Source organism: Coenobita brevimanus, chromosome 65, assembly GCF_032717465.1.
Source record: "Coenobita brevimanus isolate Jiangsu-jjx chromosome 65, ASM3271746v2, whole genome shotgun sequence".
Classification (NCBI taxonomy): domain Eukaryota; kingdom Metazoa; phylum Arthropoda; class Malacostraca; order Decapoda; family Coenobitidae; genus Coenobita; species Coenobita brevimanus.
This window is the reverse complement of record NC_137018.1, coordinates 27008457-27026299: the sequence shown is the minus strand read 5'-3', so window position 1 is coordinate 27026299 and position 17843 is coordinate 27008457. Positions and strand designations below refer to the sequence as shown.

Sequence of the window (17843 nt, the reverse complement as noted above, 5' to 3'; positions counted from 1 at the left end):
CCAATTCCAATCTCTCTCCATTCACAGTGATATCACACTGGGAGTTACCTTCTCTCTCAATAACCATCACTTTACTTTCTCTACACTTACTCGCAAGGAACGACGCTCACAGACATCAGCAAAACTCTGCACCAGCTTGTCCGGTACTTGCAAGCAGTACTGCATCATCAGCATACAACAAATCTGAGATATTCCATCTATCACCATTCATTACCAACACCATCCCTTTCTCCATTACTCGTGTTTTTACTTCTCTCATCACCCCATCCATATATATATTGAACAACCATGGGGAAATCAAACAACCTTGTCGCACGCCCACACCGATCGTGAACCATTCACTTAGATGCCCATTAACCCTTACACATGCTTCGCTACCATCATAAAAATTCCTGACGGCACCTAGCAGCTTACCATCTACACTATACATGCGCAAAACTTCCCACAATCCCTCTCTGTCTACTTTGTCGTATTCTTTTTCCAGATCCATGAATGCCATAAACACCCTATGGTCCTTCTCACAAGCTTTCTCTGCTATCTGTCTCACTGCAAATACCTGATCCACGCATCCTCTGCCACTCCTAAAGCCACACTGTTCATCACTCACTAGGGCTTCTGATATCTCTCTTACTTTCTCTATAATAATTCTTCCAAATACCTTTCCTACCACACTCAATAAACTTATGCCACGATAATTCTTGCACTCACTTCGCTCACCTTTATTTTTGTACAGGGGTACAATCATAGTCTTTTTCCACTCTGCAGGCACAGTACAATCATAGTCTTTTTCCACTCTGCAGGCACAGTTTCACTCATCCATGCTTTCTTACACATCTCCAACAAGCACTTCATTCCACTCTCTCCACAACACTCAAGCATCTCTGCATACACCTCATCAACCCCAGCTGCTTTCCCATTTTTCAGCCGTTTCACAGCGCTCTTCACCTGTGCGAGTGTCACGTCTTCTGGCACTGCATTCCTTCTCTGCACACCCCCAAAACAAATCATGTTTACAGCCGCTTTGCTCTCTCTATTCCCATTCATCAGGCTTTCAGAGTATTCTTTCCATCTGGTCCTTACTTCATCTCCGTGGGTTAGTAACCTACCACATGCATCCTTCACACTATCACACTTCTTTCCTCTTTCACTTCTACATTTCCGCACTTCTTTCCAGAATAACTTCCTATTTCAGAATCGTTCGCATTCATTTTTCTTCCCAGATCATCATTTACCGCCTTCATTTTCCTCTTCACTTGTCTCTTTACGTGCTTCTTGCCCTCGATATACTCGGTCCTTATTTCAACTGAACCACGATCCTGTAATCACCTTAGCCACTTCTTCCTCTTTTCCTCCACCGCACTCTTAACCTCCTCATCCCACCATGACGCCCCTTCCCTTTTGTTGACACTCTTGCCACGCCACACCACACACCACTTTAGCATTCCTAACTAAGCAGTCCCTATATGCATTCCACAGGCTGTCCAGATCCAGTTCATTCCAGTTCACTGATTCTAACTCGTCCTCTACTTTGGTCCTGTAATTATCTGCCATTTCTTTGATCCTCAGCTTCTCAACTTTCAGTCTTTCTCCCTGGCTGCTCCTCTCTCTCCTGATCCACCTCACTCCTCTCAGCTTGCTCTTGCATACCACGATCATATGATCTGACAGACCTCCACATCGTCCTCTCACAGCCCTCGTATCAGCAACCATTCCCATTATCGACCTCTCTGCGAGCACGTAATCAATCAGTCTTCTTTCATCACGATCCAGTTTCCTCTATACCATGTATATTTATGTACATCTTTGTGCTTGAAATACGAGTTACAAATGCACAACCTTCTCTCCTGACACATATTCTTTAGTCGATTCCCTTTATCATTTTCTCCTGGTACTCCATAACAACCCATTATGTCAACCTCAGGAGCAGTGCCTACTCTTCCGTTCATATCCCCCATCACGATCACTTTATAGCTCCTGGGCATTTCTCCCACTACTTCACCCAGCTCATCCCAAAACCTGTTTTTCTCTCTCTCACTCCTGTCCTTACATGGTGCATACGCTACAATCACTGCCACATTCACCTTCTCAAACTTGAACTTGACATGCAAAAACCTCGCGCTGACACATTTGTAGTCTCTCATTCCACTCTGCCACACCTCATTCATCAACAAAGCAACTCCTTCCTTGCATCTTTCTCACCCACCCGTTCCCGATCTTACACATTTCACACCCTCCCACTCCTCCACTTCGCACCCTTTCATCTTCGTTTCACACAGTGCCATCACAGCATATCTCGCACTCTTGAACACATTCACCACTTCCACCCTCTTGCTCTCCTCATTCACACCTCTCACATTCCACATGGCCACGCGAGTCTGCCCATTTGGTTGGGGCCCTGGGCAGGTATTGGGCCCTCCGAGGCTCTCTGAAACGACTGCCGTGATTAAGTGATTTTGGATAGGAGAATCTGGGGGACACCACCCTGCCAGAAACCCCGGTTATATGGCTACCACCCAACGTAGTAAATGGTTTCCTGGGTACAGGAAACCATTTGGCTTGTCACTCAGTGTAGAGCTCATATGGCATCACTTTACACTGAGTGAGTGGATGAAGGGCACCCCCACCTACCATATGGTAGGTGTGTGTGTGTGTGTGTATATATATATATATATATATATATATATATATATATATATATATATATATATATATATATATATATATATATATATATATATATATATTCATTCATTCATTCATTCGTCATCTAATCATATGTTGCCTCATGAGGAACGTAAGAGCCCATGGCTAAGCAAGTTGGTCCTGAAATTTAAGATGAAAGTGGCCAGCCTAAATCACCCATGAGTGGCATTATGGGAGCAGTAAACCCCAACCATCCCTTAGATTTAAACCTGCACTGGTCCCATTCGATCAGACCGCCTTAATTACCCACCAGTCCACCAGGCGCCATAATTTGGCTCTGTGGTTACCACCCATCGTAGAAAATAGTTTCCTGGTGTATAATATATATATATATATATATTTATATATTTATATATATATATTTATATATATATATTTATGCGAGGAAGAAGAAACCAAAGGCCATGAGCCTGCAGTAACAGTGCCCTCCAAGGGAAAAACAAAATACAATAGAGAGCCAAATTCAAGATCCGATCATTTTGAGATGCCTGGACATACTGCGTTTGAAAGACTGGAGATCATAGGCAGCAGGAAATGCAGACAGAGGGAGACAGTTCCAGAGTTGACCTGTTGCATAAATGAAAGACTGGGAGTAACGGTTAACTCTTGCATTAAAGAGTTGGACAGAAAAGGGATGAGAGTTTGCTGCCAGACGGGCTCTACGCGCCCGTCGTAGAGGTGGAGGAATGCAAGCAGACAGTTCAGAGGAGCAGTGACCATTAAAGTAGCGATAGAAAAGAGATAAAGATGCAACAGTGCGGCGAAGAGACAGAGGTTGAAGGGAGTCAGTAAGAGGAGGAGAGTTAATGAGACGAAAAGCCTTTGACTCCACCCTATTGAGAAGAGCTGTATGTGGGGAGCCTCCCCACACATGAGAGTTGTACTCCACACAGGGGTGGATAAAACCCCTGTATAGAGTCAACAATTGTGCAGGGGTAAAGAAAGAGCGGAGTTGGCTTAGCACACCCAATCTCTTGGAAGCAGATTTTACAAGAGATGTAATATGATCTTTCCAAGATAAGTCCGGAGTAAATGAAACCCCAAGCACGTTCAAGGATGATGCAGGATTAAGCTGAATATTATTAAACATTAGTGGGTACACCTGTGGAAGATTTTGTCGGGTTGATAGGTGTAAGAACTGAGTCTTAGATGCATTAAAAACGACCATATTATTTTCACCCCAGTCAGAGATACGAGCCAAGTCAGACACTAGGTGCGCCATAGCCCCATCCCTTGTTTGTTGAAGTAACTGTTGAGATGGGCGTTGCGGGAACCGAATGGAAAGGTGAAGGGTGGAGTCATCAGCGTATGAGTGGATAGGGTTAGATGTACAGCTTAGAAGATCATTGATGAATTAAAGGAAGAGAGTTGGTGATAGGACAGAGCCCTGAGGAACACCACTGTTCATGGATCTAGGAGAAGAACGATGGCTGTCTACAACAGCGGCTATAGAACGACCAGAAAGAAAGCTAGCGATGAAGGCACAGATAGAAAGATAGAAAGCGTAGGAGGGCAGTTTGGAAATTAAAGATTTATGCCAGACTCGATCGGAAGCCTTTAAGATGTCAAGTGCAATGGCAAAGCTTTCGCCAAAGTCCCGGAAGGAGGATGACCAGGAGTCTGAAAGGTAGGTGAGAAGATCCCCAGTGGAGCGTCCCTGACGGAACCCATACTGACGCTCGGAAAGAAGGTTGTGATAAGACAGATGCCTTAAATTTTTTTATTGAGAATTGACTCGAAAACTTTTGAAATACAGGACGTTAAAGCAACTGGACGATAGTTGGAGGGTTGGGAGTGGTCACCCTTCTTTGGGACTGGCTGAATGAGAGCAAACTTCCAGCAAGAAGGAAAGGTACAAGTTGACAGACAACGGCGAAAGAGTTTGCCTAGGCAGGGTGTAAGCACAGAAGCACAGTTCTTGAGAACAACAGGAGGGACCCCATCAGGCCCATATGCTTTGTTAGTACTGAGGCCAGTGATGGCAGAAAATACATCAGCTGAAGAAATTTTAATGTCAGCCATGAGGAAGTCAGAGGGGGGAAGTGATGGAGGAACAGCACCGGAATCGTCTAAGGTGGAACTGGAGGAGAAAGTCAGTGCGAAGAGATCTGCTTTATCAATAGAAGAAATAGCTACAGAACCATCAGAGTAGAAAAGAGGAGGGAAGGATGATGAGGTAAAGTTGTTAGAAAGGTTTTTGGCAAGGTGCCAGAAGGAGCGGGAAGAATTCGAGTTGGAGAGTTGAGAGCATTTAGTATGGATGAAATTATTTTGAGCAGAGCGAAGAACAGACTTAGCACGATTCCGGGCAGAAACATAAAGATGATGTGATTCAGGGGTGGGTTGGCTCCGGTACCTTTTGTAGGCCCTCTTCTTGTTGCGGACAGCATTAGAACAAGCGTGATTAAACCAAGGCTTTCTTGCTTTAGTCAAAGGATATGAGAAAGGAATGTATGCTTCCATGCCCGAGAGAATAACCTCCGTAATGCGCAAGGCACACTCAGATGGCTCACGGCCATGGAAGCAATAATTATTCCAGGGAAAATCAAAGAAGTACTGCCTGAGGGCCTCCCAGTCCGCGGCTCCAAAATGCCACAGACAACGTTTCCCTGGAGGGCCCACAGGCCGTACCGGAGTGATAGGACAGGTTAAGGTGATAAGGTTGTGATCGTTGGAGCCCAACGGAGAGAAAAGATTAACTGAGTAAGCAGAAGGATTAGTTGTGAGGAAGAGGTCAAATATATATATATATATATATATATATATATATATATATATATATATATATATATATATATATATATATATATATATATATATATATATATATATATATTTATTTATTTCAAGTGGCCACAGTTGTGTACACAATTGTGTATATCTGGGCTATTTCTTTGTCCTCCTATTTTCTCATAAGATCTTGACTGTTAAAAAGCATTATCCCTTAGGGTGCTTGACTTGAAATCTGGCGTGCTGTTCACGAAGACTTTTATTTATTTATTTATTTATTTTTTCATGTTCTTTTCCTTTCATGTGTTTCAGTGACTTGGGAAAGTGCAAGTTTTTTTTTTTTTAATAACAAAACAGAGGAAGGAAAAACAAATTAATTAAAAAATAATCCATACACCAGATTACTGGCGTCCTCTATTCATAAAAAATCTGTAATAGATGGATTTGAACAGCAATAGGTTGAAGTTTGAGAGGAAATAGCTCCAGGGAAGCGAGTTCCAGAGAGATGCAGTTCGGGGCATGAAAGAATTCTGATAGGCAGAAGTTCTGCAATATGGCTGTGTGACATTCCAGTCGTGAGCACTATACAGATGCCCGTGTAGTACGAGGGAACGCATGAAGAGGTGGCACAATGGACGCAACATCGTCTGAGCATTTGCCGTAAACGTATCTGTAAAATAATGCAAAGGATGCAACATTCCTTCTTACTTGTAGGTGAGGTAGTTTATTTGTAATAGCAGGGTTATCAGTAATTCCAGCAGCTTTGTTCTGAAATTTGTCTAGTTGTTTTAGTGCAACCTCTCCACATCCATTCCACAAGGGTGAGCAATATTCTGGTTGAAAGCACACGTGACTCTTATAAATTATAGCTAACTGCTCGTCAGTGAAGAAGTTACAGACTCTGTACAATATTTAAAGTTTCTTTAAGGCGGTTTTAGCAAGGGATCTGACGAGAGGTCCAGCAGAGGGCAATGTTGTGTGAAACACCGAAAATTTCAATACTTTTGGAGATGGGAATATCAGTAGCATTGAAGGTAGTATATGAATCTGGCAATATTTGTCTATTAGTAAATTGTATATATTTGGCTTTACTAGCATTAAATGAGACAAGGTTATTTTGTCCCCATTCAGTGATCTTAGATAAGTCTTGCTTTATGGAGATATTAAAGTTTGTACTTTGTAAATGGGGGTTTGAGTGTGAATGAACTGTGAAGTGTTGAGTCATCTGCACATGGGACTGTGGGTGACAGATAAGACTAGGAATAGGGTTGGTGCCAGAACTGATCCTTGTGGCACGCCGTCATTGACTAAGTGGAAATTGGAATATACAACATTTACTTTTATCTTTCTGTCGCTGACATATGAGGAAAGCTATGGAACAGAAGAAGTTAGTCCATGGCGTGGGAGTCTTGACAGCAGGGATTGGTGCCACACTCTGTCTAAAGGTTTAGAAATAACAAAGGCTACTGCCTGGATTTCTCTATGCTGGTCAATTGACTGATGGATGGTATGAGTCCGGAGATTGAGAATATCAACTGTGGATCTTTCGTGACGAAAACCATATTGTCTATCACTAAGTTGTTGGATTCAAGGTGTTTAAATACCGGTATGTGCTTATTAATTACAGTTTCAAATACTTTACCAAGAGAAGACGTTCCGTTTCTAAGCATTCTGTTAGATGCTAACGCACCTAACTGTTGCCATATCTGAAAGTTGGATTACTATTCCTTGCCGAAAATTCAACTCAGATGGCGATTCCATAGGTTGTTGGTTACAAGGTATAAGAAAACCTGGTAGTTGACAGCATTGCCAAGCGATCCATAAAATTACTTCAGTTGGTTTTAATCAAACTTTGGCAACTCACATTGCATAATGCTATCAGTAAGCTCTACTCTCATTCTCTGCGACAAAGTATACAGTAGCACTGACTTCGTTTTCCATAGAAATTAATGTACACACTCTGATGAGACAGAGTAAAAGTGCCTTCTTGCTTGACCGAGTAATGTGTAATCCACCCTGCTACTGAAAGGGGCTGTTCACATAGGAGAGTTTGTGCAGCATCTGCAATTTTGTCATTCAAATAACTGATTATTCTTTATTATTTGGTTGTCATGTACGCTACAATACTCCCTTCTCTCAACACCCTTGATGAACTTTAACGACACACTTTTCCCGGCTCTACACACCTTCAGCGTACCAAACACATAAATATTAAAACTAAGAATATAAAACACAAAAGCAGCGAAAGGCAATACAAATAGACTTCATTTTCAGACTGAAGCTAAGTACAAGCAACGTATTAAAATGATCTTTTTTGAGGACGAGGTTAATGATTCTATAGGAATCATAAGGACGTTCAGTAAACCATCCTTCTTTTATTATCTGTGATACCATAACTTCTCATCGCCAATACACAGGGATTTACATGCTCGACGAAAAGTGTTCCTTTCTTGTTTCCTTCAACTTATAGAGATACATGTGCTGCCTCAAGAAATGAGAAATGTCTTTAAGTGATTAGCTCTTGTTTATCTAAGTTGTTATAAATATTTTATGAATGGAGGATGCCTTTAGGCACATGGACTTATTTTTTTCCCCTTTGTTTTTCCTTCCTCCATTCATTATCTATAAAAAAAAAAAAATGTGTTACTCTTGGCCCATCAGCCAAATCCGTTTTCTGAGTAGAAATCTCACATCCTATTTGCTTCTTTCACAGTAGCTCTCAGTGCCCATGAACTAGCTGCGGTGAGTGTTCTCTGTGAGTGTGCGCACTGGTAGTTCTTATGGTAGCACAAGCAACTTACCAGGACAAGGCGTAACTACCAAAACAAGTAATCTTTCCATCTGCTGTATGGACATTTCTTATTATTCAGAGAGAGTACATATTAAATGTAAAAAATAGCCTGGGAAAATCCAAAATATACGTATGAAGTGGACCAAGGAGTTACTATTAAACATTTTTATTGACTGGGGAGTGCAACACCAGGGAAGTGTAAATAATGTGTGATACCGCCCTCTGTGTGTGGCCGGTGTGGTATGGTGTGGTGAGGAGGTTAGGTGGTGTGTGGTAATGGGTATTGTGTGGTGTGATGTGACGTGGTGTGATGTGGTGCAGTGTGATGGTATGCTTTGGTTTAGTGGGATTATTGTGGTGGTTTTGCTGGTGTCTATCGTGGCAGTGTGGTGTGGTACAGTGAGATGTGGTGTCCTGTGGTGGTATGCTGCAGTGTGGTGTGGTATGGAGTGGTGCGGTGTGGTTGGGTGGGTTGGGGTGGGTGATGGTGATATATGTAGTGGTGTGTGGGATTGTATAGGGTTGTGGTGTAGTGATGTGCTGTTGCTATGCTTTGGCGTGATGTGGTGTGGTGCGGCGTGGTGTGGTGTGCTGTGCTGTACTGTGGACACAATGGCTTTAGTGTGATGAGAGTCTACAGTATGTGGTGAGATATGATGAACATTTTTTTTTTTTTACGTGGGATGGTAGTGTGGTGGTTGTGGTGACTCTGGTGGTTGTGGTGACTGTGGTGACTGTAAGACCAGAGCGGAAATAGGTGTGTCTGTTGTTGCGGAAGGACTAGAGTAGGACTGGTGATGCCTGTGGTGACTGTGGTTGTTGTACGAGGCGTGCAGGGATTGTGGCGATTGTAATTGTTATACTAGTGATGCATAAGTACAGTAAGAAATGTGGTTGTTGCGGTAGAATACCACCACCACAAACTACCACCACCACCACAGACAACCCTCTATCCCTTTACTACTAGCTACCGCCACCACTACCAACCTTCATCAATAATCCACCACCACCACCACCACAATAGATGGTATATTTATAACATTTCCTCTTCCTTCCAGTAAATATTTTGATGTTTTATCTAACAATCATGGTGTTTTACATCCGCGTTAGCGAAACAAGTTGTGTTTTAATAGCCACACGCGCGAGCGTTGATGCGCGCGCGCGCCCGTGCATGCGTGTGTGTGTGTGTGTGTGTGTGTGTGTGTGTGTGTGTGTGTGTGTGTGTGTGTGTGTGTGCGTGTGTGCGTGTGCGTGTGCGTGTGCGTGTGCGTGTGTGTGTGTGTGTGTGTGTGTGTGTGTGTGTGTGTGTGTGTGTGTGAACAAAAATTATTCATTTTTGTCCGATTTTAACCAAATTTGGTAGAAGTATTGAAAAGTCAGCAGTAGATCCATTCTTTTAAGAATAGGTCAGAGATCGAGGTCACACGAGTAGGTAGATAAATGTTTGACCAAAAATATCAACGTATACAGTTATGATCGCATTTAGACCAGACCTGGGGAGAGGGTTAAGGTTAAGGCAACAAAGAAGTGAGTCGGTTTTGAGAATAATCAGTCAGAAGTAAAGGTCAGAGTTAGACTCGTTTGTGTGGTTGTTAACGAAACAACTCACACTATTTTGATCCGATTTTAGGCGAACTTGGTGGAAGTATTGAGGGTCAGTCACGGAGTAAAACTACTGTGCTTTAGAACAATAAGTTGAAGGTTAAGGTCACAAGGCACTTCCAGCATAAACAGTTTTTATTCGATTTTGACCACACTTTGCGAAAGGTTGGAGAATAAGGCACGATTAAAAGATCCCTTTTTGAAAACAATCAGACAAAATTCAAGAACACAAGGAAACGTCAAAAGCCAAGGTCACAGGGCAAGATTAATTCAAATAGCTTTGATCTGATTTGAACCAATCTCAGTGGAATTTTAAGGGATAGGCAAGAACGAAGAGTCTTTATTTTGAGAACAATCAGTCAAAGGTCAAGGTCACAGGATAAGGGCAAAGTTCAAGCCGTGTACCTGTGTGAACAAAATCAAGACAGTTTTGATCTCTTCTGGATCAGACTTGGCAAATGAGTAGGAGATCACCCGACAAGTTGGCCTGTTGTTTTTTTTTTAACACAGTAGATCAGAGATCAAGGTCACAATGGTAAGGTAAACTTAAACAGTTTTAATCCTATGTAAACTAAACAATGGAAGGATTCAGTTAAAACAAGGATAGATATTAGATATTGAGAACTGTGTTCAAAGATCTAGGTGACAGGGAAAGGTCAAAGGTTAAGGTCACTAGGCAAAGTCAACTCATGCAGGCTTGATCTGATACGGACCACAACGGGCGGAAGTTTTGAGGGTTAGACAGGGATGAAGTTATTCAGTTTTGAAAGCAATTTGTTGACTGTCATGGTCACAGGACAAAGTCATATATTTGGCCTTTAGACCAGATAGTGGGCACGAGTAAGGCACGCTCTGAGTGCTGCTTGTTCTTTGCCTTTCCTGGTGGTCGTTGTACTGACGGTGGGGTTAGGCTGGGGGGAGCCCTCATCTATTCTGTTCTTTTCTCATAGGGTTTTCTATCTATCTATCTATTGCCAGACGCCATTATCCCGTAAGGGATGGCCACAAACAAATCGCCTCCATGCCGTCCTGTCCCCCGCCATTTCACTGCCCTGCTCCCAGCTCATACCCCCCTCTCTCATATACCTCTCCACTCCATCCCTCCACCTCATCCTTGGCCTCCCCCTCCCTCTCCCCCTCTTCATCTCACTCACATACACTCTCCTCGTTAGTCACTCGCTCTCCATCCCCTCCACAGGGCCAAACCACCTCAATGTGATTCTCCTAACGCTTCCTATCACATCCACATCCTCACTACAACGCTCCTTCACTTCCTCATTTGTCAATCTGTCTCTCCATGTAACTCCACCAGCTCCTCTCAAATAAATAATTTCCACTGCTCTCATTCTTGACTTGTGTCCGTTCAACAAGGCCCAAGCTTCACTTCCACACGCTAGAGTTGGTATCACAATCCTGTCATGCAGTAACTTTTTCATTTCCATGCTCACTTCCCTGTTTCTTATCACCGCTTTCGAAGAACCACCAACCTTTCATCCTTGTTGTATCCTTTCGAGCACTTCACCCTCTAAACTTCCATTCTTACTCTTCACACTACCCAAGTACTAAAAACCACTCAAATTTTCCATTTCCTCCCCATCCAGCCTCACTGTATATTCAGTGACTTTTCTCTCGAAGACCGTAACTTTATCTTCCCTACATTCACCTTTAGATTCCTTTTCTTACACACACTCTCAAACTCATTCACCAAGCCTTGCAGCTCCCCTTCATCTTCACTTAACAACATAGTATCATCTGCAAACATCATTACGGGGAGTTTCCCTGTTTCAACGCAACCTTCAAATAGAAAAACTCACGCAGTTCACTGTCCACAAGCACTGCAGCCTTAGCACCCTCATGCGTACTCTTCACGGCATTCAGCAACTTCCCATTTACTCCATATATTCTTAATACTTTCCATAATACTTGTCTATCCACCCTGTCATATGTTTTCTCCAAATCCATGAAGACGGCCTTGCAACTTCTTTCCCATCTCTAGACCCTTTTCCACTGATGACCTAAGATTGAATATCTGATCTACGCAACCTCTTCCTTTCCTAGAACTTCCCTGTTCTCCAACTAATTCCTCTGTTATTTCCCTAACTCCGTCAGTAAGTATCCTACCATATACTTTTCGTATTACACTAAGAAGACAAATGTCCCTGTGATTACCACACACTTCTTTTTCGCCTTTTCCTTTGTACAAGGGAATGATTATACCTGACATCTAATCCTCTGGGACTTTACCTTCCTCCCAGGTCAATCTGCACATCTTCCATATCCATTCTACTACTATTTCTCCCCCATGCTTCAGCATTTCACCACACACTCCATCAGTTCTGGGGCTTTCCCCATTTTGACTTTCATCATTGCTTCCACAACATCCATCTTACTGATTTCTTCCTCTCTTCTGATATCCCTCCTTCTCCCAGCCATTCCCTAGCCACAAGTATTTGCATTACATTCATTCTCTAAGTTCAACAGTTCCTTAAAGTGTTCTCTCCATCTCCTCACTTTTCATTCTTCACTAGTAATCTACCATTTTTATTTTTCACTTCCCGACTAAGTCCTATAACACCCTGCCTAACTCTCTTTACCTCTTTCCAGAACAATTTCTTACATTCCCTCCACTTACTCTCAAATTCCTTCCAAATTCCTAATCCTCTCTCTTCTTACTCTCTCTTACTAATCTTTTCATCTCTCTCCCTGTCTACATATAACTCTCTCTTCTGTCTCTCACCTTCCTCCACACCTCTGTTTCTCATCCACTCACTATATGTTTTCAGACTGTGCCACAGCCTGTCTCACCTGTTCATTCCACTATGCTTTTCGTTGCACCCTCTTTCGTTTTCTCTTTACCCCACACACCACAACACATGCTGCACAGATTTCTTCTATGAATATCTTGCACACACCTTCCACGTCCCTCATCTGCTTCAGTCTATATTTACCCAATCGTTCCTCCACTTCCTTCTTATATTCTGCCTTTTTCCATCCTCTTGTAACTTTTCCACCCTCCTTGTAAGATCTACTTCCTCCTGTCCTTCCCTTCTTCTATTCCTCCACTTCATTTCAACCTTGACTTTCACCACTACCATGTGTTGGTCAGAAAGTCCACTCCCCCAACCTCTATATGCTCTTGCATCAGTTACACACCTTCTCATTCTATCATCCACACACACATAATCAATCATTGCCTTCCGTTCATTCAGTTCACCACCCACCCCTCTCATCACCCGTCACATATAGCTATGGATCATTTTGTGCCTGAAGAGGGTATTGGCTATCACCAGCCCCCTCCCAGCACAAACGTCCACTAGAGAACTGCCATTCTCATCTACTGTACTTGTTCAGGCACACCCCACTCACCAACTACTCCATCCACTTTCACACTCCCTACTTTTCCATTCATATCTCCAATCAAAAACTCTCATTTCTTTCAAACTCTTCCATGCATTCTTTCACATTTGTCCAGAACTCTTCTCACTCTGCTTGTACGATCTTGCGTTTGTGCATACACACACACAATTGCCCTCACTTGTAGTCCAACTTTCAATCTTACCCACACAATTCTTGAGTCGACTGATCCATACTCTCTTATATTCTCCTTCCATCTCTTGCACACAAGAATACACACTCCGTCTTTTGCCCTCTCATTCTCATCCACGCGCGCAAATACCCCATCCATACCCCATTCTCTCACACTCTCACCTCACCATTTAGTTTCATTTAATCTACATACATCCGCTTTTACACCCTCAAGCACCTGGACAATCTCTCTTTCACCTTATCGTTTGCATCCCTTCCATTCCATATCGTAATCCGTACCATGTCCTTTGTTCGGTCCTTAGTCGTCACCTGTTGGTCAGTCCTGGTCCGAGGCTTCTTGTTCGTATTTTTAGTTAGCTGTATTCCAGGGAGTGGCACTAACCCTCCCCCAACTCACTTGTTGTCACGTAGGGAACACGTGTTGGTTAGTTATAAGGTTACCACCCAGCGTTGTAAATGATTTCCTGGTTTACAGGAAATCATTTGGCTTGCCGCTCATTGTAAAGCTACCCTAAGAACAGAGTACTGCTACACTAAGTGGGTGGATGATGAGCGTACCCACCTACCAGGGTTTTCTGAGTCATAAATTTTATTCCCACAGATAATTTCAGTATAGGTTTCCTTTTACCTTCCCCACCACGAATACGTCAGTTGTAATTTCACCTTGCAACAATCAGACGATTTGATTCAGTTTTGAAGGTCTCGTACCCTGTTTAATTGACCTGTGCAGCAGAATGTATGGGGCGAGTAGGGTGTGTTTGAATCGCGGCTGCTGATTGGCCGCCGACGATTTAAATCTATACCTCTTCTTATTTTAACACATATATAATTATATTTTTTAACTGCCTTCAATTCAGGCAGCCAGACTAAATATGGAATAATTTCCGAAGCTGAAGAGGTCAAAATTAGCTTTGAAAGTTTATTGTTATCAAAGAAAATTAATCTTGATTATAAAGTTTTATAAAACGATGAGTGATGTTTCAAGCAAATTATCCACCCATGGCCTACACCCACGTCCGCATGTTGCACTACATCCACCCACTGTGTACACCTACGTCCACATATTGCATTATGATATCCACTCACGGTGTACACCTACGTCCGCATGTTGCACTACAATACATGGATGCATTTACTACAATGACATTAACGGCGGCCGATCAGCAGCCGCGAAACAAACACACCCTACTTGCCCTATACATCTCAGGTGCATAGGTCAATCTAATAGACTGTAGTTTATATGTTTTTCCAGGAGATTTGGCTGGCGGTACTGGATTGCCTTGAAAGATTTATACATTTTGCGCTCAGAATTTTTGCATTTACTTTGACTATTTCTTTACTAAAATGCAAAAGACACACCAGAATGCCAATATTCGCAATGGAATGCAACATGGTCCCCACACACCTACAGTACACTGACATACTTTTGTGCAAATTGCCATGGTGATTCATGAACATGCAAAAACTTAGGCTCTCAAAATTTGTGTTCGTACAGTTTGATGTTTGACTTAAACATTCCTTTAAAATGCTTAATTATATGTAAAAAAAGGAAAATGAGGTATGAGGCCCTTGACCCAAGAAATAACTGTCAAGAGTGATGCTATTCGATGAAGAAATAAAGGAATGGCGCCAGCTAGAAAAGGTGTTTGGAAGAACGAAGAAAAAAAAATGGAGGAAATACGGTAGCTCTACACAGTGCTACGGAATTCTAATTACCTTCGCCATCGATGTTAGACAGGAATTATGTATTCACCTGCATCTGTCTGTTTGTGTACAAGTTATCTCATAAAGTCTCTTTCGAGATTCAGTGAAATTTGGTGGATAAGTGGGCACTGGATAGGGAAGAGTTGATAAGATTTTGAGGTGGATTGAGATCCACATATAAAAATAGATAATAAGTTCTGTTGGCGATAGCTGAGGTATGCGTCATCCTGAGTATGTGTAACACGGCAAACTGACCTTAGTAATAGTTGACCACGTGAGGCCCCCAAAACATTCATCTGGTAGGCAAGAGGAGATAGGGCAGTATATCATACATTTTATTAACTTTAGAAGAGACGGTTATTGCGTTCTCTTGATGCTTTCTGGCTAGTTGCTAAGTACACTACACAGCGTATGGTGTCCACAAAGTATTGATCCGGATAGCTAATTTACAGCGTATTTTAGTCGTAAAGCCATGCCATGTATTAATTCCCACGTAACGAGCGTGACATGCATTATACATGGTCAGTATACTGCTACTGGGTTAGTTAGAAAACCACCTGTGACCACAGTACCACTCTGAACTCCAATAAAATAAGGCTGGCTGTCTGCTTAATGGAAACTGACAGTAAAACAAGATGAGTTAGCACTGGCGTCATAATATCCATATCTCATGGGACTTGTGACGCAGGCAGAGTTACGCGGCCAGACTTGTTCATTATCATAATTAGCAATGGTCATTAGCAAAGTCATTGGAAATGCCTGACATGTCATTGCTTCCTGGATTTTTTTGTTTCCCAGCTGACTGATATTTTCATATGTGGTAGTGAGGGTCTTAATTACCTCCACCAATGAAGTTGCAGGTTATGTAATCACCAGTGCCAGTCTTTCTGTCTGTCTGTGTACAAGTTATCTGAAAAAGTTGTAGGATTTCAATGAAATCTGGTGAATAGGTGATCAGTGAGCCAAGGAAGAGCTGATCAGGCTTTGAAGTGGATCCTGATCCTGATCCTGACGAAGGAATTAATCATAAATTTCAAAGGAACCGGTGGAGGTATTCCATCTCTGAAATTCAGTAACAAGGGGAGGAACAATCTTGCGGGCACTTGGCCTCTGGTTCCTTCTTTCTTGCATTCAAAAAATTATGTGAAACCGAAAAAGTATTCATCTGGTAGGAAAGAGGAATTATAGAGGCAAATCATAAACATTATTGGCGTTAACGGAGGTAGGCGCCTTCTGAGTGCCCGCTAATTGTTAGAGTGAAGCCAGGCACATTTTTTGTTCGGTGTTTAGTTTTGTAAGGCCGATGGAAGTGGGGATACACAGTTGTGGATGCTGCCGTAAAGGGTACTAATCTGTCCTAACCTCACTGCAGATCAGTTATTATACCTCACAGATTCTAAACCAACACATCTATAGATCTATTACATTAACTATCCTACATAATTTAACCTAAGATATAACCGCATACTTGCATCTGTTATCATAAATAACCGAATGTAGCAACCTAACCCAGTGGTTCTTAACCCACTTACAGTAGCTCCCAGAGTTCCTGTGCGAGGGATTTGGCTGGATGGGTGCTAAGCGTACCGCCCTCCGCCTCTCGGCTCACAGTCGCGAAGCTCATAGGTCCCTATCCCGGGGTTCCCTTCTTTATTAACGTTAGGAAATGCCCAGTTCTGTCCTATATTGAGGACACTGGGCGCAAAAGGGTTTGCCGAGTGACCCTTTTGGGAACATCACGATTTCGCGACCCACAGGCAAAAAAAAGGCACAGCGATACAAAAATATTTTCAAAACTGAACATCTTCTCTACCCGAGAGAATATTGTTATGAATAAGGTAACAATGTAGAAATGATAATTACAGTTTCTTTGAAGTTAGTGAAGTCCAGTGAAAGTATTAGGGAATGTCTCTGTGACCCGTTGAAATTTCTCTCGCGTCCCACATTTGGGTTGTGACCCATAGCTCTAGAACCACTGACGTAAACAATACTGCACTCCCAGCACTTTACCTTGGCCTATATTAGCTGAGCTGTAACATGCCCCCTCACACTGCCTATACACAGCACAAGCCAGACCCGTCCTCCATCTGGCCCATCATGTAAACACTGCCATATCCTCTTCACTTTGGCTTGGCCTAAATTTACTGAGTTAACATGTCCCCTTACATTATTTAAACACAGACATACCTGACTCACCCACGTAACCAACACTGTGCTCTCTTCTCTCTAACTTGGCTTACATTTGTCGTGCTGTAACATGACCCCTGGCGTTAAGCACAGCACAAACCATATCAATTCTCCGGTTGGAGTGCGATGTAAAATATATAATATTCTTTTCACCCTAACTTGGCCAAAATTCGCTGAGCTATAACACGCCCCTTCCATTAATTAAGTACAGCACACACCAGTCCCACTTTACCTGGACCACCATGTAAACCAATGGTTGTCAAACTTTTTCGAATGAGACTCGTTTTTGGAACATGCCAAGACTTCGTGACCCATAGGGTAAAAACAGCAAACGCACTGTGAAATAACACTTTTTTTTTCTTTTAACTAAATCTCTCTGCCATGTATGTGAAGCTTAGATCATAGTCTTATGAATATGTTAACAATGTAACGCCGATAATTGCAATTTTTATGAAGCAAATAATATACACGGAAGCACTGGACCTGTTCTACGTCTCTGCGTCTCACTGCAATTTCACTTGCAACCCATCTTTGTGTTGTGACCCATAGTATGAGAACCACTGGCCCAACCTAACCAGAC

General features: G+C 42.5%; 1 protein-coding gene across 1 annotated transcript in view; it reads left to right on the top strand.

Annotated features, from left to right (window-relative positions):
* LOC145404953 (uncharacterized) overlaps positions 1 to 17843 on the top strand; it is a 608364-nt gene that overhangs the window by 60586 nt on the left and 529935 nt on the right. The window lies entirely within an intron of this gene.